Source organism: Protomyctophum bolini (assembly GCF_963924005.1).
Source record: "Protomyctophum bolini genome assembly, contig: SCAFFOLD_441, whole genome shotgun sequence".
NCBI lineage: Eukaryota > Metazoa > Chordata > Actinopteri > Myctophiformes > Myctophidae > Protomyctophum > Protomyctophum bolini.
In genome coordinates, this window is record NW_027665448.1 from 15,256 (window position 1) to 41,321 (window position 26,066).

Sequence of the window (26,066 nt, forward strand, 5' to 3'; positions counted from 1 at the left end):
GCTGAACTCGTCCCTCAAAGTACTCCACTACATCACAGAGTCAAATATTGTACTTTTTACTCCACTACAATTATTAGAAATGTTTTCTTTGTAGATTAATATTACAAAACATACAATAACCCCGTCAGCCCTATACATTTTAGCCAGTTGAAAATAGTAGAGAGAGCTTGTAGATCTGCTATTTTCAAAACCTTTGAAGATTTGTAAATTGGGACAGTGTGCATACTTTTTACTCAAGTACATTTTGAATTCTGGACTTTTACTTGTATTTCTACATAGCGGCCGGTATTGATACTTTTACTCGTTATTTTAGTACTTTTCCCACTTGTAAAATTGAGAGATATTATTGATAAGGCTGCCTGATAAACACACACCTGTCTTGGAGCGTGTGCGTCTTGGCCTGCAGTGCGTCCACTGCCGTCCAGCTCCCAGGGGGACCGTCAGTTCCCGGCACAGAGATGACCTCACACTTCTATGGCCAAGGCACCTTCCATCTGTCACGTGCACCATGTAGTCCTGCAGAGAGAATCACGTTGCAAAACAGTTAATGAGTTGGAATCAAGCGCGCGCTACGAGCTTGTAGGACTATAGGATCATAGAATGCAGAGAGACAGTGTAGCGTCTCAGTAAACTATAGGATCATAGAATGCAGAGAGACACTAAACTATAGGATCATAGAATGCAGAGAGACAGTAAACTATAGGATCATAGAATGCAGAGAGACACTAAACTATAGGATCATAGAATGCAGAGAGACAGTAAACTATAGGATCATAGAATGCAGAGAGACAGTAAACTATAGGATCATAGAATGCAGAGACAGTAAACTATAGGATCATACAATTTACAATTTAGGCATTTAGCAGACGCTCTTAATCCAGAGCGACTTACATTTAAGCAAGAACAAAAGCATGGGAATACATCACATAAAAGCATTTATCAATATCATGAAACATGCGTAAGCTAAGAAAGTAACAGTGGAATATCTATATAATGAAACTATACATACACTATACATATAAACTATACATATTTACTACTATGCTATACATATGTACTATGGCGTGCTATAACTATATACAATACAATTATAGTGCTGTCTACATAACATGCTATAAGTCTGTGTCAAATGCTATCTAAGCCAACAGAAATGCTATCTAAGGGGTTAGGGTAAGTGCTATGGGCCATGATGGAGTCTGAAAAGGTGGGTTTTCAGGCTCCGGCGGAAGATTGGGAGTGATGCTGCAGTTCTGACTGCAATGGGAAGTGCATTCCACAGTTTTGGAGCCAGAAGGGAGAAGAGTTTGGGACGTGTGGAGCGTTGGCCCGGCGTTTTTAGTGAGGGTACTTCCAGTTTCCCTGCGTTGGCTGATCTGAGTGCGCGGGAGGGTTTGTAGGGTTCAATCATACTTGTAAGATATGGGGGAGCCATACCTTTGGTTGCTTTGAATGCCAGCATCAGAGTTTTGTATTCTGTGCGGGCAGCGACCGGGAGCCAGTGGAGGGAGCGGAGCAGGGGGGAGACATGTGAGAATTTTGGCTGGTTGAAGACCAAGCGAGCTGCTGCATTTTGGATCAGCTGGAGAGGCTTAAGTGCACATGCTGGTAGGCCCGTAAGGAGGGAGTTACAATAGTCGAGTTTTGACAAGACTGTTGTCTGGATCATAGAATGCAGAGAGACAGTGTAGTGTCTCAGTAAACTATAGGATCATAGAATGCAGAGAGACAGTAAACTATAGGATCATAGAATGCAGAGAGACAGTGTAGTGTCTCAGTAAACTATAGGATCATATAATGCAGCGAGACAGTAAACTATAGGATCATAGAATGCAGAGACAGTGTAGCGTCTCAGTAAACTATAGGATCATAGAATGCAGAGAGACAGTAAACTATAGGATCATAGAATGCAGAGAGACAGTGTAGCGTCTCAGTAAACTATAGGATCATAGAATGCAGAGAGACAGTAAACTATAGGATCATAGAATGCAGAGAGACAGTAAACTATAGCCTCATATAATGCAGAGAGACAGTGTAGCGTCTCAGTAAACTATAGGATCATAGAATGCAGAGAGACAGTAAACTATAGGATCATAGAATGCAGAGAGACAGTAAACTATAGGATCATAGAATGCAGAGAGACAGTAAACTATAGGATCATAGAATGCAGAGAGACAGTGTAGCGTCTCAGTAAACTATAGGCTCATAGAATGCAGAGAGACAGTGTAGCGTCTCAGTAAACTATAGGATCATAGAATGCAGAATGACAGTAAACTATAGGATCATAGAATGCAGAGAGACAGTGTAGTGTCTCAGTAAACTATAGGATCATAGAATGCAGAGAGACAGTAAACTATAGGATCATAGAATGCAGAGAGACAGTAAACTATAGGATCATAGAATGCAGAGAGACAGTAAACTATAGGATCATAGAATGCAGAGAGACACTAAACTATAGGATCATAGAATGCAGAGAGACAGTAAACTATAGGATCATAGAATGCAGAGAGACACTAAACTATAGGATCATAGAATGCAGAGAGACACTAAACTATAGGATCATAGAATGCAGAGAGACAGTGTAGTGTCTCAGTAAACTATAGGATCATAGAATGCAGAGAGACAGTAAACTATAGGATCATAGAATGCAGAGAGACACTAAACTATAGGATCATAGAATGCAGAGAGACAGTAAACTATAGGATCATAGAATGCAGAGAGACAGTAAACTATAGGATCATAGAATGCAGAGAGACAGTAAACTATAGCCTCATAGAATGCAGAGAGACAGTAAACTATAGCCTCATAGAATGCAGAGAGACAGTGTAGCGTCTCAGGAAACTATAGGATCATCGAATGCAGAGAGACAGGATCATAAAATGCAGAGAGACAGTGTAGCGTCTCAGTAAACTATAGGATCATAGAATGCAGAGAGACAGTAAACTATAGGATCATAGAATGCAGAGAGACACTAAACTATAGGATCATAGAATGCAGAGAGACAGTAAACTATAGGATCATAGAATGCAGAGAGACAGTAAACTATAGGATCATAGAATGCAGAGAGACAGTAAACTATAGCCTCATAGAATGCAGAGAGACAGTAAACTATAGCCTCATAGAATGCAGAGAGACAGTGTAGCGTCTCAGTAAACTATAGGATCATCGAATGCAGAGAGACAGTAAACTATAGGATCATAAAATGCAGAGAGACAGTGTAGCGTCTCAGTAAACTATAGGATCATAGAATGCAGAGAGACAGTAAACTATAGGATCATAAAATGCAGAGAGACAGTGTAGCGTCTCAGTAAACTATAGGATCATAGAATGCAGAGAGACAGTGTAGTGTCTCAGTAAACTATAGGGTCATAGAATGCATGTTTGGTGGCATGGCTCTGTTCTGGGAGATTGTCAGCATAAATATTAATAAGCCAGGTCATTCTGTAGAGACCTTGGGGTGAAAACCTGATGTTTTAAGTATGGCTCGACTCCATTTCTACCTGGTCAGGGATATCCTGACACGGACCCTCCTCTCGGAGCTAAAGCATTAACTCGCCTATTAGTTTGTATTGTTGCTCATTTCAGAACACGCCCAATATTACTGACATGCATACGGTAGAAAAATGTAAATTGATTAAACATGTATAATGCGCAGCTGAACGGTCCAATATTAGACTGACCAAACACACATATGTGTAAATAGAAAACATGTAGAAGCTGACCTCGTCCCTCAAAGTACTCCACTACATCACAGAGTCAAATATTGTACTTTTTACTCCACTACAATTATTAGAAATGTTTTCTTTGTAGATTAATATTACAAAACATACAATAACCCCGTCAGCCCTATACATTTTAGCCAGTTGAAAATAGTAGAGAGAGCTTGTAGATCTGCTATTTTCAAAACCTTTGAAGATTTGTGAATTGGGACAGTGTGCATACTTTTTACTCAAGTACATTTTGAATTCTGGACTTTTACTTGTATTTCTACATAGCGGCCGGTATTGATACTTTTACTCGTTATTTTAGTACTTTTCCCACTTGTAAAATTGAGAGATATTATTGATAAGGCTGCCTGATAAACACACACCTGTCTTGGAGCGTGTGCGTCTTGGCCTGCAGTGCGTCCACTGCCGTCCAGCTCCCAGGGGGACCGTCAGTTCCGGCACAGAGATGACCACACACTTCTATGGCCAAGGCACCTTCCATCTGTCACGTGCACCATGTAGTCCTGCAGAGAGAATCACGTTGCAAAACAGTTCATGAGTTGGAATCAAGCGCGCGCTACGAGCTTGTAGGTCTGCTATTTTTGAAAAATCGCTCTTTTCAGAGCGAACATTTTTAACTCAAAGCTTTGCTTCTGGGGGGGGGGGTCCCTGGAACAACATATTTTCAGATGGGACCGGGTGGCCAATTACATATTTTTGGGGTCCTTGACATGAAATATGGGGCACCACTGATACAGAAACATATATATTTCAGAAAACTGTCTGAATTGAGAAGACATTCTTTAAATTGTCAGGCCTGCCAAAATATCATTTTGTCAACAAATTAAACTGTAGACGAAAATTGTACTGCAGAATGCAATCAACTAAAATCTTGATATTCAGTAGACACACTAAAACATTTTAGATGACAAAAATATGACAATTATTTTATTCAAAGGACTATGAAATTTGCTGTCAAAATGAAGACTGGCTTTAAACACATCACTTACACTCCATCTTCAACAGTTTAGTCATTTATCGATTTAACGAGCGTCGACTGACTTACCGATAGGGTCTCTGCAGTCAGACCATGGGTCAGAGGTCACCGATGGGGTCAGTGCAGACCACGGGGTCAGAGAGGTGGGCAGGTTGACCGCGGTCACTCTGAAGTGGTCGACGGCGAGCGGCAGCAGGCCTGTGACAAAAATGATGGCGGCCGACCCCCATCTGAAAAGATGTTGTTCCAGGGACCCCCAGAAGCAAAGATATGAGTTAAAAGAATATATATTCAAAGATCTGCACCACATTTCTTGACTTTTCAAAAATAGCAGATCTACAAGCTCAGACAATTATTTGACAACTTTAGCTCAACTTACTTTGTAGACTGTTTAGAAAAATAAAATCAATCTAATCACAATGCTGGCACAAATATGTTGGTCTTTATATATGTATTTATACCTGCCAACCAGCGCTGCCTGTCTTAAAGAATGGTAATAAAGTGACGGTACACACATTAAACAGTTTCTTCCATATTCATTTGTCCTAATAAAATAGATCCATTAATTAATATTTTATTACATTATTTGTACTGCCTGGTTTAAGAAAATAAACATATTGTCTAGTATTATTTATTGTATTAACTAGTTGTTCTATTAAGTTCAAACTAGTTCTATTCATTAATACATTTTAAATTATATTTATTTATTTAAGAAAATAAACACATTGTCTATTATTTATTGTATTATCTAATAACTCGTTTTTCCTAATAATAAATATATTAATTAGATTGTTAAATGATATTTTATTACATTATTTATTCTGCCTGGTGAAACGCGTAAGGCTGTCATTACTCTGAGTAACCACTAGAGGGAAGTGTTGGCCTAAAAGTGACAGCCATTAACAGTTTGTAGAAAGCGCAGTTCAACACACGCTCTGATAAAACCCAGAAAAGCATTATTAAAGACTTGTTTACATTGAGGTCCATTTGCATCAGAACATTTAATGACAATACAAATATAGAAACTGGATTTCTAAAGTTTTCAAAAGGAGTAGAGTCATTTCCTGGAGGAAAAGTACCACACTAGAAGAACAAGCCAATTTAAAAACAGTCTTATTACTTAAAATTCAGTCTGGTCTTAGTGGTAAAACATTTAATACAATTTATTTAAATTTGCATACAGTAATTTAATTACAATATTCAACATTCATGTTTGGTGGCATGGCTCTGTTCTGGGAGATTGTCAGCATAAATATTAATAAGCCAGGTCATTCTGTAGAGACCTTGGGGTGAAAACCTGATGTTTTAAGTATGGCTCGACTCCATTTCTACCTGCTCAGGGATATCCTGACGGACCCTCCTCTCGGAGCTAAAGCATTAACTCGCCTATTAGTTTGTATTGTTGCTCATTTCAGAACGCGCCCAATATTACTGACATGCATACAGTAGAAAAACATGTAGAAATAATGCGCAGCTGAACGGTCCAATATTAGACTGACCAAACAAACACACATATGTAAATAGAAAACATGTATAATGCGCAGCTGAACGGTCCAATATTAGACTGACCAAACAAACACACATATGTAAATAGAAAACATGTATAGAAAGCTGAACTCGTCCCTCAAAGTAAACACAACACAGAGAACTCTACAATAAAATACCTCGTTACATTGACCGCTATTGTTGTTATTATTATTATTACCTGTTTGGCCTCTCGAGTGTGGAAAATACGTTCTTTACATTTACTTCTTGTTGTGAGCGTCTGTCCTTCCATCATGGCTCCACACGTCTTTAGCAGTTAGCACCGCGATATATAATAACTATTATTATTATTATAAATAACTAAACACTAACAATATAAGCTGCAAGTGTAGAGTTATAGTATAGTACAGTAACTATGTAGGCTATGTAGTAATATATTATAGTAGTGTACAGACTCCTGAGTGAGACGAAATGTTTGCACCAGCTGTGTTCAATCAATCAATCAATCAATGGTCCAGCTGTGTGTTACTGACAGACAGGGAACGTTTGTTCTGCCTCAGAATGTTATCACATCATGTTTTTAGTTTTTACATTTTCACCTCACGTGAAATCAATTTATTATGAATCATGGAATCACTATGCATTATGTTTTATGATCTTATGACCATGAATGTTAGTATTTGAGCTATTTTAGTATTTTTTTATAGTAAGCATTTTAATGACAGCATTTACAAACTTGAAATGAATGTTTGTGAATTAAACTAGTATAATATTAAATTATATATAACTACAACTAGAAGTTTATATTACTTTATATTACAATGTAGGCATTTATCAGGCATTAATCCATTTATCAGGCTTTATCCAGTGATCATATTCATAAGCATTAAAAATATATGAATATTCATAAATGTTTTAATTTAAATTAATTAATTAATGATAGGTGGACAGACAATGTTGGAACTATGCACAAAAACAAACTTCACCCATTTTTTTTACTTGTAAAACTGTGATGCATTTCACTCCTATGGCATATAAAGTTAGGTGTGAATCCCTAGACTCCTTCAAACCCGCTCTCAAAAAGAGCACCTACGGACAGCTGCAATGGACCACTGATGTTAACCAGTGTTGTTTTTAACAGCAAATTTTGATTTTAGTTTTAGTCAAAGTCTCTTACTCTCTCAATAGTTTAATTTAGTTTCAGGCACATTTTAGTCACCTGGAATGTTTTAGTGTTAGTCTAGTTTTAGTTGACTAAATATCATAAGATTTAGTCGACTAAATCCAGTTGATTTAGTAGACTAAAATGTACTTTGGTGAGCCGTGATGCCGTCGTAATGACTGATTTTACACTTGCTGAAAATAGCTGATCTACAAGCTCACGTGTTGCGCTGCGACACACGAGTTTGTAGATCTCAGCTATTTTCAGCATGCAATCAAGTGTAAAATGACTTATACTGGATCTCTTCCTATAGCATTTTAAAGTTTAGTTTTTATCCGTTGACAAAATTGTTAGTATATTTAGTCATCAGTTTTAGTAATCATAGCTTAGTTTTCATTTAGTTTTCGTCAGTGAAAAAAGGTAGTCGATGAACATTTTTCGTCTTAGGGCCGATTCATACTCCTATTTTAGAGCCGAATAAAAGTCGGTTCGGCTCTAGAGCCTACAATGTGACGTCATTTGGCTCTGTAGAGCCTACAATGTGACGTCATTTGGCTCTTTAGAGCATACAATGTGACGTCATTTGGCTCTGTAGATGTAGAGCCTACAATGTGACGTCATTGGGCTCTGTAGAGCCTACAATGTGACGTCATTTGGCTCTGTAGATGTAGAGCCTAAAATGTGACGTCATTGGGCTCTGTAGAGCCTACAATGTGACGTCATTTGGCTCTGTAGAGCCTACAATGTGACGTCATTTGGCTCTGTAGAGCCTACAATGTGACGTCATTTGGCTCTGTAGATGTAGAGCCTACAATGTGACGTCATTGGGCTCTGTAGAGCCTACAATGTGACGTCATTTGGCTCTGTAGAGCCTACAATGTGACGTCATTTGAGGTTCGGGGGGGGGGCGGGACCGTCCTAAAGTCGGCTCTTCGGTGCTACTGAAATTTCTGATGAGTCGAAATCATTTCGGCACTACAGCGCCGAAACAGCGGTAAAATAGGAGTATGAATCGGCCCTTAGTTTTAGTCAACGAAATCAACACTGTTGTAAACAAGTGTTTTTTCTGGTTTTATCGTCGTAGCAGTAGATTTTGTATTGACCTGTATACTTTTGTTTGAAATGTACCCATTCTACATACTGTGAAATAAACATTTCAATCAATCAATCATAAATGCTGTACCTGTTGATCACAGACGAGGCCTTCTTCTCTGGCTGGCTGAAGTGTGTAGAACATCTCCTCAGTGTGAACATTCGGCCAAAATAACCGAGCTACAAGCTCTGATAAACATTCAGCCAAAACAACAGATCTACAAGCTCACAGTGCAATGCATTGTTTGGTACGTGGTCTGCTCTTTCTTCCCTCTATGCTGAAAATAGACGATACACACTTAGGGATGTCAATGGCTAACCGGATAGCCGTTAAAACAAATCTGAATATACTTATGGGCTTCACGGTTAACTTAAACCTAAAAATAATAAATGTATGTTACTGATGGTGTTATTTAGTTATGGAGAGATGTCATCATTCTAAACACTCACTGCAAGAGAGTTTTCTATGTCCAAGAGAACACTAGATAGATTACATACATTTTGGGTTAAAGAAAATAAATAAATCAGCAACCGTTAATTAAGCTATGGGGTAACCGAATGGAAAATGATCTGTTAGCGACATCCCTAATCACAACATAGAGAATTAGAACAACGGTCAGGATATTTAAGCGCCTTGGAGAAAGGCACTATAGAAATGCACCATTTACCATTTATTTAACACCACAGAAGAAGACAGCAGGAAGTGAAGTCAGGGTTTCAGACATTTTATTGATTTAGAATTCGTTACCATGTCAAAGGTCGTCAGGGACAGGTGGGTGTGGCAAAGCTTCTTATACACCTGTAAAGGTCAGAGATCAAAGGTCATCAGGGCCAGGTGTATGGAATAAAGCATAACTAAATCTAAAGATGTAATGATGTTTTAGTCCGACCAGCTGAAGAGATCATTAAGGTTGCTTTTATTACATTTAACTGAGACCATTCAGTTAAAGCTGCTTCTAAACTTGTATTCTATTGCTAGTTTGATCACTTCAAATTAGAGATGCTCCAATAATCGGCCACTGATCAGTGATCAGCCAATATTCAGCATTGACCCTATCTGGAGAAACATAACATAACACATAACATATAACATATACAGATTATTAAAACAACAACAAAAGAGGCAAGAATGGTGCAGCACTAGTTCCCGTCCTGAATGGGTTAGAGTTCAAAGGTCATGTTACCTTGCGATGAGGAAGTAAACTAGAGACTCTTTGGGAACAATTTGTTTCAACTCCTCCGACCTAAAAAAAACCCCCAGACACACACATTGCTTGTGTGTCTTGCAACGACAGGTCACGGACTCGCGCGTGTGCGTATGTGTGCATGTGCGTATGTGTGCATGTGCGTGCATGTGTGCGTGTTGATCTATTCAAACAGGTATAAGGACTAGTCATTATAATTATCATACATACCACGCCAATATGACAGAAGCACTGACGACTGAGGGTTGATACTCAGAGCTTTCTTGAAGTGAATTTCTGCGAAGTTGAACTTCTCCTGCTTAGATCATCCCTAATCCATACCTATAGCGCACGCACACCCATACACGCACGGACGCACAGAGAGAGAGAGAGAGAGAGAGAGAGAGAGAGAGAGAGAGACACACACACACACACACACACACACACACACACACACACACACACACACACAACTAGTGTATTCAGTAGGCTATGGCATTTGTGGACATATTTACCAGGCATTGTGTAACTATGATTCCTTTATTTTTTATTTTTGTAACCCAATTTCTACGGGGAGTACATGTGAGGGTACCTACCCTAGGGGACACAGGGAGAACATGTGAGGGTACCTACCCTAGGGGACACGGGGAGAACATGTGAGGGTACCTACTACCTACCCTAGGGGACACGGGGAGAACGTGTGAGGGTACCTACCCTAGGGGACACGGGGAGAACATGTGAGGGTACCTACCCTAGGGGACACAGGGAGTACATGTGAGGGTACCTACCCTAGGGGACACAGGGAGTACATGTGAGGGTACCTACCCTAGGGGACACGGGGAGAACATGTGAGGGTACCTACCCTAGGGGACACAGGGAGTACATGTGAGGGTACCTACCCTAGGGGACACGGGGAGAACATGTGAGGGTACCTACCCTAGGGGACACAGGGAGAACATGTGAGGGTACCTACCCTAGGGGACACAGGGAGAACATGTGAGGGTACCTACCCTAGGGGACACGGGGAGAACATGTGAGGGTACCTACCCTAGGGGACACAGGGAGAACATGTGAGAGTACCTACCCTAGGAGACACGGGGAGAACATGTGAGGGTACCTACCCTAGGGACACGGGGAGAACATGTGAGGGTACCTACCCTATAGGGGACACAGGGAGAACATGTGAGGGTACCTACCCTAGGGGACACAGGGAGAACATGTGAGGGTACCTACCCTAGGGGACACGGGGAGAACATGTGAGGGTACCTACCCTAGGGGACACGGGGAGAACACGGGGAGAACATGTGAGGGTACCTACCCTAGGAGACACGGGGAGAACATGTGAGGGTACGTACCCTAGGGGACACGGGGAGAACATGTGAGGGTACCTACCCTAGGGGACACGGGGAGAACATGTGAGGGTACCTACCCTAGGGGACACAGGGAGAAATGTGAGGGTACCTACCCTAGGGGACACGGGGAGAACATGTGAGGGTACCTACCCTAGGGGACACGGGGAGAACATGTGAGGGTACCTACCCTAGGGGACACGGGGAGAACATGTGAGGGTACCTACTAGGGTTGGATTCGTTAGGATTTTAACGGTTCCGGATCCTTCCCGGATCCCTCTTAACGGTTCCGGTTCCTAACGGTTCCCTTAACGGATCCTAATATTATTTTTTTCCCGTTTTTCTGACATAGATTATGCTTATATTATAACTAACCTAACCAAGTACATAATAAACACAAATTAATTAATTAAATTATTGAAAATGCACTTTACAATTATGAGGTGGCACTATTATTTAAACTTCACCACCACCAGCAGCAGCAGCTAGGCACCACAACAATATCATTGTTGCAATTTGTACTGTATATTAAATATACAGTACACAATATTGATATTGTTGTAGTGACAAATGTTGTCTTTAATGTTCAAATTAATTTAATATGAAGGACCCCTTACCCTAATGGAAACAAGCCATAGTGCTTTCTTGGATTATAGCAGACCTTGTATTGAACTGTAGGCTACGTTCCTGTGCTTTTTTTCTGCAAATTGTTTATAAAGTAATCAATCTATGGCGGTATATGCACCTAAACGCTGGGCTCTCAACAGCCACGCAATTAATTTAGAGACAAATTAAAAGCACGTTAGTAGTTTTTATTTTCCATTACGTTACTAGCCTGGGGAAAGTAAACCAGCCTTGCATCAGATCGTCCCCCGCTGGCTGTGGTGAAGCTGCGGGGAGAGCAGGCACGGCTTTCCGCATGGCTCTCAAACGCGATGTGTAGGCATATTGATTTTGAGATGTTTCCTCTATGTTCACGTGGTACAAGTTGCAACAACCTTTGCTAGCAACTCTCGCATTTATTGCACTTTGCATGCTCACTGCTCAGCCTCAGTCATTTCCCTCTCTGTTAACCACACTTTGGCGACATACTTATACTGTCCCACTCGCTCCACAGCGGTCGCTGAATGCACAGAACAGTGGGCGTATCCTCCCCGACCCCACTCACTCATGTAGGTGGGGTGACGTCACCCCAGGCTCTGCTTGCATGCAGGCACAGACACAGCGGAGCTAAATGACAACTGATGAGATCCGTTTGGGGAACCGTTAATAAAAAAACGATGGAACCGGCTCCGGATCCGCAATGTCGGAACCGGGTCTGAAATGGACCCGGTTCCGAATCCCAACCCTAGTACCTACCCTAGGGGACACAGGGAGAACATGTGAGGGTACCTACCCTAGGGGACAGTGTCTAATGTGGACTCTAATAATAATTATAATAATTACCAGGCATTGTAGTGTCTACTGTTGACTAATAGCGTTCCTGCAGCAGGATAAGGCTTTGTCCAACTCCTCCGTCAAAACAAACTTGTGTCAGAGCAGAGTGTAGGCGTAGGCAAAGCTGGGGTCCACCTGGGGAGGGAGACAGAGAGACAATTTAGTCATTCATCAGACGCTCTTAATCCAGAACGATTCACAGTAAGCAACAACAACAACAACACATGGTAATACATCACATACATGAACCATAAGCACCATAAGCAAGCTAAGAACCTAACAGTGAAATATCTATATAATGAAACTATGCATATAAATATAGTGCTATGTCTATTGTCTACATAAAATGCTTTCTTAGTTACATAAGTTGAGTCTTTGCATGATAGAGACCCTAACAGTTATTAGTGAGATTATAACTAGAGTGAGACAGAAACAGTAATTACTCTAAGACAGTGGTTTTCAACCAGTGGTCCGGGGACCACCAGTGGTCCTTGGGTGGGTTCCAGGTGGTCTCCATGCTAAATGATGGATAGTTGCTAACAAAATGGACTAGATATTTAACTCTTAAGACCATAAAATGAAACCAAATGGACCCGTACGGATCCATTTGGTTTCACTTGATGCTCTCAAGAGTTAAATTGTCAAACATCTGCATCAGTTAATTTACACAATTGTACAGAAAGTCTAAACAATTAGAGAATGTAGAATAAGTATTTTGATCAACATTGCCTGTTATCTCTCCTAATGGTACCAACATCAATACTGCATGAACTAAAAAACATGGCATGGATGCACCTGGGACGTATGCTCATTGATGTGTCCCAAGGTCATCAGGGTTTCTGGTCTCCCAACATCACTCAGGTGACCCAGCCGGGGTGATCAAGTCCCAACTTACGTCCCAGTAGCTACCCTCGATCAGTCCCATTAGGGAAAGACAGGTTCACACAGTCCGCTGCTCCCGAACTACTCACTCTGCCAGGACTGGGAGGTCTGGCCTGTGGAAGGACTAGAATCTGTGGGATGTCTCCTGTCCGGGCCCCTCCTACGTCTCGCCAGGTCCACTCCTGCTCTCACCAGGTGCAGTGCAGGACCTGTGAGTTGGAATTGTGGATAACATCTTATCCAACGATAACAAAATATTGTTTAGTTTCGGGTCTGAGAGGCTAAATGTCCTCAAATGGTGGTCCGTAGCTCAAATTCTGAATAATTAAATAAATAATGGACCTTGATGTGAAAAGGGTTGAAACCACTGGTCCAATAGGCAATTCACACTGAGACGGACTGAATCCGTTTCATTGGAACCCCGATGGCCATGATTCACATTACCCGAGATTCAACAGCGCACCCGGGTACACTTGCATAACACAATTTAATCCTCCTGATGACGGTGTGCTTGATGGCTGGCGCGCACGGACACTGACCCTCAACTGTGCGACATTGTCTCAAATAAATCCAGACACACTGAATTGCATTGCCTCAACGGTCCAGAGACCCGCCCCCCCATGCGGTCCCGGGGACGGTTGGGCAATCCGCTCCCGGGAACAGTACGCATCATTCACACTACCACAACATCTGCCAAGTGGTCCCGAGTGCGCACCCGGGACCATAGTGTGAATTGCCTATAAGACAGTGGATGGCTGAGTTCACACAACATTAACTTAGTTTTAGGGTGATTCTTAGTAATTATTCTAAGACAGTGTATGAAAGCTAAATAAAATCTCAAGACTGAAAATGCAAAGATGATATTTTAGGCCGAACGGCTTAAATAGCGGTTAACGCAGTAGAACTGTTAACTGAGACCATTCGTGTTTGTGGAAGATGCTTCTAAACTTCTATTGCTAGTTTGATCACTTCAAATACTCTTTCGAATTACCGAAAATAGCAGATCTCATCACGTCATTCTTTGAGGCAGGAAGGCCATGAAATGAAACAAAAAAATATGAATTTAACTTAACACATTTTGGACTGAGGCCAATTCTAAAAACGCCTTCTAAAAACTGAACTAAGTTTTCTGGAAAAACTTAAAATTCAGCACGTTTGTGAAACAAGCTTGTATACATCAGGAAAACCCTTATTGTCTCCACCAGGCCGAAGGCATGTGGGGAGAGTATGTTTTGCACTCCGTCCGTCCGCGTGTGTGTCCGCGTGTGTGTCCGTGTGTGTGTCCGTGTGTCCGTGAACAGCTAATCTCGGCCACCGTTAACCCGGTCGATGCCATATTTTGCACACACACTCCCTGGATGCCAACCATGAACCTCTGCCCAAACTTTCACAACGGCCTGTTATAGCGCCACCAGGAGGCCGCTTTGTGCAAAACAAGTTTTTCGATGCCATATTTTGCACACACTCCCTGGATGCCAACCATGAACCTCTGCCCCAAACTTTCCAGAACGGCCTGTTATAGCGCCACCAGGAGGCCGCTTTGTGCAAAACAAGTTTTTGCACAGTACACCTACAGATTTTGTCCAAACATCACGCAAATTGGTACACAGTCTCTCTAGAGCCATTCAACGAAACGGGTCTTTCAGATTTATCAGACTCCATCCTGATTGGTTAAGATTGGCTTCCAAAGTTCACAGGAGTGCTCAGTTTCAAACAAAATGCTGCAAATCATGAACACATCGCCTGATTTCCGTGAAATTGTGCACCCACATTCCCACTAGGCCGAGGACGAAATGCCACATGAACAATTTCAACTCAGCCTCAAGGTGGCGCTATAACTGGCCGAAAAGTGTTTTTACCTCTAACTGCACGGATCTGTGGATAACCTGGTGGAGACCTGTGCCCGGAAGGGCACTTTTTCTAGTTTGTATTGTAATAAGATTAGAGAGACCACTAAGAGAAACCCGTGTGTGGAACGAGCTTCTTATTATTTCTTGCCTTGATCTACGTTCTCTCTACTCTTCTCACTTCTCTAAAACACCCTGGTCAACGCTCCACACATCCTAGACTCTTCTCCCTTCTCTAAAACACCCTGGACAACGCACCACACGTCCCAGACTCTTCTCTGAAACACCCTGGACAACGCTCCACACATCCTAGACTCTTATCCCTTCTCTAAAACACCCTGGACAACGCTCCACACGTCCCAGACTCTTATCCCTTCTCTAAAACACCATGGACAACGCTCCACACATCCTAGACTCTTCGCCCTTCTCTAAAACACCCTGGACAACGCACCACACGTCCCAGACTCTTATCCCTTCTCTAAAACACACTGGACAACGCTCCACACGTCCAGACTCTTCTCCCTTCTCTAAAACACCCTGGACAATGCTCCACACGTCCCAGACTCTTCTCCCTTCTCTAAAACACCCTGGACAACGCTCCACACATCCTAGACTCTTCTCACTTCTCTAAACACACTGGACAACGCTCCACACGTCCCAGACTCTTCTCCATTCTCTAAAACACCCTGGACAACGCTCCACACGTCCCAGACTCTTCTCACTTATCTAAAACACCCTGGACAACGCTCCACACGTCCCAGACTCTTCTCACTTATCTAAAACACCCTGGACAACGCTCCACACATCCTAGACTCTTCTCACTTCTCTAAAACACACTGGACAACGCTCCACACGTCCCAGACTCTTCTCCATTCTCTAAAACACCCTGGACAACGCTCCACACGTCCCAGACTCTTCTCACTTATCTAAAACACCTGGACAACGCTCCACACGTCCCAGACTCTTCTCACTTATCTAAAACACCCTGGACAACGCTCCACACGTCCCAGACTCTTCTCACTTATCTAAAATACCCTGGACAATGCTCCACACGTCCCAGACTCTTCTCCCTTCTCTAAAACGCCCTGCTATGTCTGTAGTTCCTCACCTCAGGACAGTTCTTGTCGATGTCGGTCAGGTCTTTGGACAGCGTGGACAGATGTCTCTCTGCAGATGCCAGATGTCGTGGAATAAATCTCCATTCCTTCGACTCTGCACGGCTCGATTCGACGCACCTCACTGAACAGCCTCTCTGCCCGAAAGAAAATACAATATATAATTGCAGTGAAGTTGCTTGATTAAGTATTTCATATTCATTTGATATATTAAAGCCAAAGGCCATTCAACTTCAAACTGCATTTTGAAAACACACGTCTCTGCTTCTGGTGACTGATATTGTCCTTCCAATGAATGATAGGACGCGTGTGTGTGTGTGTGTGTCGGTCGCAGTTAAGTATGGAATTGTGCATTTCCCGTCAGTGTGTGTTAGTCACACCCAGGGTGAGAGAGCATGTGACATCACGTTTCATCATCAGGGATGGAGATCCCAGATGTCATCAATATTAAGCCCATGTATGGAGATCGCTGATGTCATCAATATTGGCCAACAACTCTACATCTGACCTCAAAACTCATACTCTTAGATCTCCATATATGGAGCTGACCTGTTCTGACATTCCACATGTTGATCCTTCCCCATCCATCCTTCCTCTTCGATGTCTCCTTTTTGGCTGATACCTGTTCATTTAAACTCTAGACGGGCCTGTTGACTGATACCTGTCCATTTAAACTCTAGACGGGCCTGTTGACTGATACCTGTCCATTTAAACTCTAGACGGGCCTGTTGACTGATACCTGTCCATTTAAACTCTAGACGGGCCTGTTGACTGATACGTGTTGTGGCGATTAGTGTCGCCACGCACGCACGCACGCACGCATGCACACGCACGCACGCCCATTTGTGCCGTCAGTTACCATCCAGACTGATACGTCTTTTTATGCCCTGACGTCACGCACCTGGCTAGCGGCAGGAGGAAGTGCTGTGGCAGCCGCGGAGGCTGGAGGTGTTTTGTTTGCAACTCGTTGTTACGGTTGTTTTAGCCAGTAACCCTTTACGTTTATGAATCGTTGTGCGCTCAAAGCGTTGTCGTTTTGGACATACATTGTGGAGAGGATCACACAGAGGAGGATGTCCCGGCGGTCGTTTGGATCGGACACCTTGGAACCGTGGGGATTTAACACCACATTTGTACGTCAGTGAGTAACAAACGAAGAGACACAACAGAACAGCTGAGGGGTTCGGGGTTACAACCTAACGGATACCGTGCGGGTACAGGAAACATACTGTCGGGTTTTGCGTTTGGGCAAGGACGGAATACTGAACTGAACTGTGAACTGTGAACCTATGTGCTGTGAACATTTCATTATACAACTTATTAACTGCAACTCTACCGTGTCTGTGTTTATTGTGTTTACAAGTGACTCTACAGGGTGTGCAGTGTGGTGCGGACCACGGTATGCTGCACAGCCTTATGCAACGGTTACCCTATTAACTAACATTTTGTCAGGATACAACTGCCTGGCTGGCACCCCAGATCCATGATCTATAACAAACCGTTACAGTGTCCATTTAAACTCTAGACGGGCCTGTTGACTGATACCTGTCCATTTAAACTCTAGACGGGCCTGTTGACTGATACCTGTCCATTTAAACTCTAGACGGGCCTGTTGACTGATACCTGTCCATTTAAACTCTAGACGGGCCTGTTGACTGATACCTGTCCATTTAAACTCTAGACGGGCCTGTTGACTGATACCTGTCCATTTAAACTCTAGACGGGCCTGTTGACTGATACCTGTCCATTTAAACTCTAGACGGGCCTGTTGACTGATACCTGTCCATTTAAACTCTAGACGGGCCTGTTGACTGATACCTGTGCATTTAAACTCTAGACGGGCCTGTTGACTGATACCTGTCCATTTAAACTCTAGACGGGCCTGTTGACTGATACCTGTGCATTTAAACTCTAGACGGGCCTGTTGACTGATATCTGTCCATTTAAACTCTAGACGGGCCTGTTGACTGATACCTGTCCATTTAAACTCTAGACGGGCCTGTTGACTGATACCTGTCCATTTAAACTCTAGACGGGCCTGTTGACTGATACCTGTCCATTTAAACTCTAGACGGGCCTGTTGACTGATACCTGTCCATTTAAACTCTAGACGGGCCTGTTGACTGATACCTGTCCATTTAAACTCTAGATGGGCCTGTTGACTGATACCTGTCCATTTAAACTCTAGACGGGCCTGTTGACTGATACCTGTCCATTTAAACTCTAGACGGGCCTGCCCAAAAGTTATTAGTGCAGCCGCGCCCGGCAGCCGGCGAAAACTAGTTCTCAACAGGCCCGAAAATTAAGATATGCTGTCACCCAGGTGGATGCGTGCACGCAATCTCGAGGTCGCTTCTCGCCCTCAGGTGTCTTACTGGTATTGTGTGTGTTGTAGTGTGTGTGTGCGTGTGTGTGTATACACCTGTACATATTCATCCAGCTCATAGTGTGCTGTAGCGATGTGACTCAACGGTCTGTCTGTGCGTGCGTGCATACCTGTAAGCATTCATCCAGCTCATAGTGTGCTGTAGCGATGTGACTCAACGGTCTGTCTGTGCGTGCGTGCATACCTGTAAGTATTCATCCAGCTCATAGTGTGCTGTAGCGATGTAACTCAACACCCAGCCTGTGTTGTAATGGTGAGAAGGCAGAGAGGAGAGAATGCTGACCACTTCTCTGCTGAGCTTTTACCCAGTTCCCTTACGCTGAGTAGACCATCTGTAAAACACACAATATATACATATATATACATCAACATCTGCTGGTGTACAAACACAATGCTAGGTAGTAGTGGTGCGCGGCCGGCCCGTTGCCTTGTGGGCAGACGGGTCAAGATTTTGATCAACAATTATTGCACAGCGGCCAGGGCGGGTCACCCCATTTTGAGAACGACTGACATAAAAACATGGGTTTTCAGAAAACTGTCAGAATTTAGAAGACATTTTTTAAATTTCGACGTCAGGCCAAAATGGGTTAAGTACAATTCCAATTCCAATTTTCGATACCTTTACTTCTACTCCACTATATCACAGAGGCAAATATTGTACTTTTTACTCCACTACAATTATTAGGAATGTTTACTTTGTAGATTAATATTACAAAACATACAATAACCCCGTCAGCCCTATACATTTTAGCCAGTTGAAAATAGTAGAGAGAGCTTGTAGATCTGCTATTTTCAAAACCTTTGAAGATTTGTGAATTGGGACATTGTGCATACATTTTACTCAAGTACATTTTGAATTCTGGACTTTTACTTGTATTTCTACATAGCGGCCGGTATTGATACTTTTACTCGTTATTTTAGTACTTTTCCCACTTGTAAAATTGAGAGATATTATTGATAAGGCTGCCTGATAAACACACACCTGTCTTGGAGCGTGTGCGTCTTGGCCTGCAGTGCGTCCAGCTCGAAAGGAGGACCGTCCGTTCGCGGCGCAGAGATGACCCCACACTTCTATGGCCAAGGCACCTTCCATCTGTCACGTGCACCATGTAGTCCTGCAGAGAGAATCACGTTGCAAAACAGTTCATGAGTTGGAATCAAGCGCGCGCTACGAGCTTGTAGGTCTGCTATTTTTGAAAAATCATGAAAATGTGGCACAACTCTTTTCAGAGCTTAAATTGTCAGGCCCGCCAAAATATAATTTTGTCAACAAATTAAACTGTAGACGAAAATTGTACTGCAGAATGAAATCAACTAAAATCTTGATATTCAGTAGACGCACTAAAACATTTTAGATGACAAAAATATGACAATTTTTTTATTCAAAGGACTATGAAATTTGCTGTCAAAATGAAGACTGGCTTTAAACACATCACTTACACTCCATCTTCAACAGTTTAGTCATTTATCGATTTAACGAGCGTCGACTGACTTACCGATAGGGTCTCTGCAGTCAGACTATGGGGTCAGAGGTCACCGATGGGGTCAGTGCAGACCACGGGGTCAGAGAGGTGGGCAGGTCGACCGCGGTCACTCTGAAGTGGTCGACGGCGAGCGGCAGCAGGCCTGTGACAAAAATGATGGCGGCCGACCCCCATCTGAAAAGATGTTGTTCCAGGGACCCCCAGAAGCAAAGATATGAGTTAAAAGAATATATATTCAAAGATCTGCACCACATTTTCTTGACTTTTCAAAAATAGCAGATCTACAAGCTCAGACAATTATTTGACAACTTTAGCTCAAATTACTTTGTAGACTGTTTATAAAAATAAAATCAATCTAATCACAATGTTGGCACAAATATGTAGGACTTTATATATGTATTTATACCTGCCAACCAGCGCTGCCTGTCTTTAAAGAAATGGTAATAAAGTGACGGTACACACATTAAACAGTTTCTTCCATATTAATTTCCAAAAGATCAATTGCCTTCCGTCTGTCCTATTAATAAAATAGATCCATTAATTAATATTTTATTACATTTGTTCTGCCTGGTTTAAGAAAATAAACATATTGTCTAGTATTATTTATTGTATTAACTAGTTGTTCTATTAAGTTCAAACTAGTTCTATTAATTAATACATTTTAAATGATATTTATTTATTTAAGAAAATAAACACATTGTCTATTATTTATTGTATTATCTAATAACTCGTTTTTCCTAATAATAAATATATTAATTAGATTGTTAAATGATATTTTATTACATTATTTGTTCTGCGTGGTGAAACGCGTAAGGCTGTCATTACTCTGAGTAACCACTAGAGGGAAGTGTTGGCCTAAAAGTCACAGTCATTAACAGTTTGTAGAAAGCACAGTTCAACACAAGCTTTAATACAATTTAAATTTGCATACAGTAATTTAATTACAATATTCAACATTCATGTTTGGAGGCATGGCTCTGTTCTGGGAGATTGTCAGCATAAATATTAATAAGCCAGGTCATTCTGTAGAGACCTTGGGGTGAAAACCTGATGTTTTAAGTATGGCTCGACTCCATTTCTATCTGCTCAGGGATATCCTGACACGGACCCTCCTCTCGGAGCTAAAGCATTAACTCGCCTATTAGTTTGTATTGTTACTCATTTCAGAACGCGCCCAATATTACTGACATACATACAGTAGAAAAGTGTAAATTGATAAAACATGTATAATGCGCAGCTGAACGGTCCAATATTAGACTGACCAAACACACATGTGTAAATAGAAAACATGTAGAACACAACACAGAACTCTAAAATAAAAGACCTCGTTACATTGACCGCTATTGTTATTATTATTATTATTATTACCTGTCTGGCCTCTCGTTGTGGAAAATACGTTCTTTACATTTACTTCTTGTTCTGAGCGTCGACTGTCCTTCCATCATGGCTCCACACGTCTTTAGCAGTTAGCACCGCGATATATAATAACTATTATTATTATAAATAACAACTAAACACTAACAATATAAGCTGCAAGTGTAGAGTTATAGTATAGTACAGTAACTATGTAGGCTATGTAGTAATATATTATAGTAGTGTACAGACTCCTGAGTGAGACGAATTGTTTGCACCAGCTGTGTTCAATCAATCAATCAATGGTCGAGTGTAGTCAGAGATGAGTCGGTCATGAACGAACGAATCAAAAGAACTAGTTCTTTTTGGTGAACGAAACCGATCCGGTCACTTCCGTGAACGATCCGTTCTGCGTCCGTTCTTAATGACGGGGATTCACCCGGCGGCTCTTCTCATTCAGAGCCTGCTCTGTTACTTTATTATGAATCATGGAATCACTATGCATTATGTTTTATGAGCTTATGACCATGAATGTTAGTATTTTAGCTGTTTTAGTATTTTTTGATAGTAAGCATTTTAATGACAGCATTTACAAACTTTAAATTAATGTTTGTGAATTAAACTAGTATAATATTAAATTATATATAACTACAACTATTTTTACTATTATTATTATTATTATTATTACTTTATATTACAATGTAGGCATTTATCAGGCATTAATCCATTTATCAGGCTTTATCCAGTGATCATATTCATAAGCATTAAAAATATATGAATATTCATAAATGTTTAATTTAAATGAATGAATTAATGATAGGTGGACAGACAATGTTGGAACTATGCACAAAAACAAACTTCACCCATTTACTTGTAAAACTGTGATGCATTTCACTCCTATGCCATATAAAGTTAGGTGTGAATCCCTAGACTCCTTCAAACCCGCTCTCAAAAAGAGCACCTACGGACAGCTGCAATGGACCCTGATGTTAACCAGTGTTGTTTTTGGCAGCAAATTTAGATTTTAGTTTTAGTCAAAGTCTCTTACTCTCTCAATAGTTTAATTTAGTTTCAGGCACATTTTAGTCACCTGGAATGTTTTAGTGTTAGTCTAGTTTTAGTTGACTAAATATCATAAGATTTTAGTCGACTAAATCCACAGTTGATTTAGTAGACTAAAATGTACTTTGGTGAGCCGTGATGCCGTCGTAATGACTGATTTTACACTTGCTGAAAATAGCTGATCTACAAGCTCACGTGTTGCGCTGCGACACACGAGTTTGTAGATCTCAGCTATTTTCAGCATGCAATCAAGTGTAAAATGACTTATACTGGATCTCTTCCTATAGCATTTAAAAGTTTTTATCTGTTGACAAAATTGTTAGTATATATAGTCATCAGTTTTAGTAATCATAGCTTAGTTTTCATTTAGTTTTCGTCAGTGAAAAAAGGTAGTCGACGAACATTTTTCGTCTTAGTTTTAGTCAACGAAATCAACACTAATGTAAACAAGTGTTTTTTCTGGTTTTATCGTCGTAGCAGTAGAGTTTGTATTGACCTGTATACTTTTGTTTGAAATGTACCTACATACTGTGAAATAAACATTTCAATCAATCAATCATAAATGCTGTACCTGTTGATCACAGACGAGGCCTTCTCCTCTGGCTGGCTGAAGTGTGTAGAACATCTCCTCAGTGTGAACATTCTGCCAAAATAACCGAGCTACAAGCTCTGATAAACATTCAGCCAAAACAACAGATCTACAAGCTCACAGTGCAATGCATTGTTTGGTACGTGGTCTGCTCTTTCTTCCCTCTATGCTGAAAATAGACGATACACACTTAGGGATGTCAATGGCTAACCGGATAGCCGTTAAAACAAATCTGAATATACTTATGGGCTTCACGGTTAACTTTAAAAATAATAAATGTATGTTCCTGATGGTGTTATTTAGTTATGGAGAGATGTCATCATTCTAAACACTCAGGGAGGTGCAAGAGAACACTAGATAGATTACATACATTTTGGGTTAAAAGAAAATAAATAAAATCGTTAATTAGCTATGGGGTAACCGAATGGAAAATGATCCGTTAGAGACATCCCTAATCACAACATAGAGCATTAGAACAACGGTCAGGATATTTAAGCGCCTTGGATAAAGGCACTATATAAATGCACCATTTACCATTTATTTAACACCACAGAAGAAGACAGCAGGAAGTGAAGTCGGGGTTTCAGACATTTTTATTGATTTAGAATTCGTTACCATGTCAAAGGTCGTCAGGGACAGGTGGGTGTGGCAAAGCTTCTTATACACCTGTAAAGGTCAGAGTTCAAAGGTCATCAGGGCCAGATGTATGGAATAAAGCATAACTAAATCTAAAGATGTAATGATGTTTTAGGCCGACCAGCTGAAGAGATCACAGATTTGAGGCATTAAGGTTGCTTTTATTACATTTAACTGAGATTCTATTGCTAGTATTCTATTGCTAGTTTGATCACATCACTCAGGTGACCCAGCCGGGGTGATCAAGTCCCGACTTACGTCCCAGTAGCTACCCTCGATCAGTCCCATTAGGGTTAGCTGGGGACCACCTGGAACCACCTCACGGACCACTGGTGGAGAATCACTGCCTTACAATATTAAATATGAAGCAAATATAGATTGAAGTGCTTCGACAAAAGACTGAATGGAAAGCAAAATAGAATAACAAAGTGCTTGTCACTGAACGGTACTGTAGCCCAATTTATCTTATGCTTAAAAATGCTCATTATTTATTTAAATAATGTTATATTCTTTAATTCAACAATAAAATATTTATTTTATTTAAATAAATAAAACATTTATTATTTAAAATAACAAATGTTCATAGCTGAAATAGAAGTGTCTATTTGTACGTCTCTAAATGTTTTGATGAATTGAACATGGTGGACCCTGTTGTAAACAAGCGTAATGCTTAATTGGGTCATCCACTCACAGTTAACAGTCTTTGTCTTGAGTTTGTGCTTGAAATGTACTATAATTCTGCAAACTGTTAATAAATATTTCAATCAATCAATTCTGGGGAGGTCTCTGGAACAACATATTTTCAGATGGGGGTCGGCGGCCAAATACTCATAATTCTGGGGGTCCTTGACATGAAATATTGAGCACTGAGAGAATTTAAAAATAAATCTACAGAGCAACTATATTTGGAGGTATGAATCTCAAAAACACTTGGAGTTAACATCATGAGGTTGTTAACACAAGCCAAACCTCTAACAAAGAGGCGCTTCAAATTGCGCTTCAAACGTTTTTGAGAAGAAACAAATCTGAATCAGATCTGTGAAACATCCAGACTGGAATCCGATTAGATTACATTAAGTCTAAACACAATTTTTTACAAATGCGACTTGAGCCACATTCAGAGGTGGTCTGATTCAAATCTCATTCAGGAGATCAGTCTCAGTCTGAACGCAAAATAAATCTGATTCCATGTGACTTGTTTGTGTTTAGAGTCACTTATTTAAACAGATCGCATTCCAATCTGAATCTGGCACAGATCTGATTCAGACTGGATTCAGCTGCCAATCTGAACACAGATCTGTGACAGATCCCATCTGGTCACTTGCAGATGCAGTGTGAACGGTCGATCAGATTTGAATCAGATTTGACTGGATGTGACTGCAGTCTAAATGGGGCATTACTACATCTGTCTTGTTTCTCTTGTTGTCTCCTTGATTTGATAAGCGAGAAACACCAACACACACTCACAAAGTCACCCAAGTGTAAAACCAATACATATACTCATATAGTGAACAAAGTGTTCTTGTGCCTCATCGTCAGAAATGTGAGTTCACCGGAGGTGGGAGGAGCATTAAATGCCAACCTGGCTGAAAACACAATCTCCTCCCCTCAGTGGTGTTGGTGATGGCTCACAGACGCAGACGGCGGCTGCAGGTCTTTGCTCTCTGTGTCCGAAGCAGAGTCGATGTCCTGCGTCTGCCGTTTCATCCACATGGCAGCTCCCGTGTCTGAGATATAGAAACAGAAAGTTAGCTCCACCTCTCCCCCTCTCAAACTGTCTGCTAAAGCAGCTAACTCCACCTCTCCCCCTCTCAAACTGTCTGCTAAAGCAGCTAACTCCACCTCTCCCCCTCTCAAACTGTCTGCTAAAGCAGCTAACTCCACCTCTCCCCCTCTCAAACTGTCTGCTAAAGCAGCTAACTCCACCTCTCCCCCTCTCAAACTGTCTGCTAAAGCAGCTAACTCCACCTCTCCCCCTCTAATGCAAGTAACTGACAATATATAAAGTCACAACACCAACTCTGATAAGGCAGCATCGCAATGTTTATCATAACATAAAATGTATATGCCGATTTGCTCAGTGACAGACAAAACAGACACTGTTCATTGTTAAGTTAAACGCCCGGGGGTATTTATTCCATTAACCCATTCAGGACGGAAACCCCTTTTGGGATTATGTTATACTTTAGCTATTGAAAAATAGCAGATCTACAAGCTCATAGTGCGGCAAGTGCCGCAATACGAGCTTGTAGAAAAATCGTGAAAATGTGGCGTGAATCTTTGAATATATATTCTTTCCCAG

The 26,066-nt window shown here is 41.3% G+C and overlaps 1 long non-coding RNA gene across 2 annotated transcripts; it reads right to left on the reverse strand.

The window, feature by feature from the left end:
- Positions 1-9,154: 9,154 nt before the first annotated feature.
- Positions 9,155-19,457, reverse strand: LOC308312280. Of its 2 annotated transcripts, XR_013963765.1 has the most exons (6): positions 18,825-19,457; positions 16,248-16,391; positions 13,382-13,527; positions 12,420-12,545; positions 9,856-9,966; positions 9,155-9,239 (listed from the first exon to the last, which is right to left on the reverse strand). It is a non-coding gene; the product is annotated as an uncharacterized lncRNA (long non-coding RNA). The 2 variants fall into 2 exon arrangements; XR_013963766.1 differs by lacking the exons at positions 9,856-9,966; positions 12,420-12,545 and having other exon boundaries at positions 9,187-9,239.
- Between the last annotated feature and the right edge of the window lie 6,609 nt (positions 19,458-26,066).